General features: G+C 56.8%; 1 protein-coding gene across 1 annotated transcript in view; it reads right to left on the reverse strand.

Moving 5' to 3' along the window:
* The window catches only part of GRHPR (glyoxylate reductase/hydroxypyruvate reductase), a 9,285-nt gene that overhangs the window by 8,298 nt on the left and 448 nt on the right, over positions 1–539 (reverse strand). The window lies entirely within an intron of this gene.

Genomic DNA, 539 nt, shown 5'->3' on the forward strand with positions numbered 1-539 from the left:
GCATACTTGCAGTGCTCAGACTGCCGCAGAGCAGATTTCTAATCCCAGCTGTGCCACCTATAGAGGTTGGTGAAGGTACTTGACCTCTCCCAGTTTCTCTGTAAAGCGGGAATCACAGCACTGATTTCACAGCGTTGAAGTATTAAGAGTTCACTTATAAGAAGCACCTGGCAAGGTGCAGAGTTCAGTTTAAGAAGTGCTACCAGAGGCCCCCTGCTAACCGTCCAAAGGGACCAGACCAGTGACTGCCAAGGCCCCTGACCCGTCCAAGCGGCCTCAGAGGTCGCTCAGACCTTGTGACATGAGCAGTCTCCCCTCTTCCCACACCCACGACTGGGGAAGGCTCCAGCCTTCACCCCACCCCCACTGCAAGTGCCACGGGAACTGCGGGTCCCAGCGGCACAGCAACGGGCCTGAAGAAAGCTTGGCCCCTGAGCACTTTCTCTAAGGTTCCCCAAACTCCAAAACCGTTCCAGCCAGGCACGGGTTCGAAAGTTCGGCGAAGGCCCAAGCGCAGGATCCCAGTTCTCTCTGGCCCC

This window comes from Bison bison, unplaced genomic scaffold (assembly GCF_000754665.1).
Source record: "Bison bison bison isolate TAMUID 2011002044 unplaced genomic scaffold, Bison_UMD1.0 scf7180017864243, whole genome shotgun sequence".
NCBI lineage: Eukaryota > Metazoa > Chordata > Mammalia > Artiodactyla > Bovidae > Bison > Bison bison.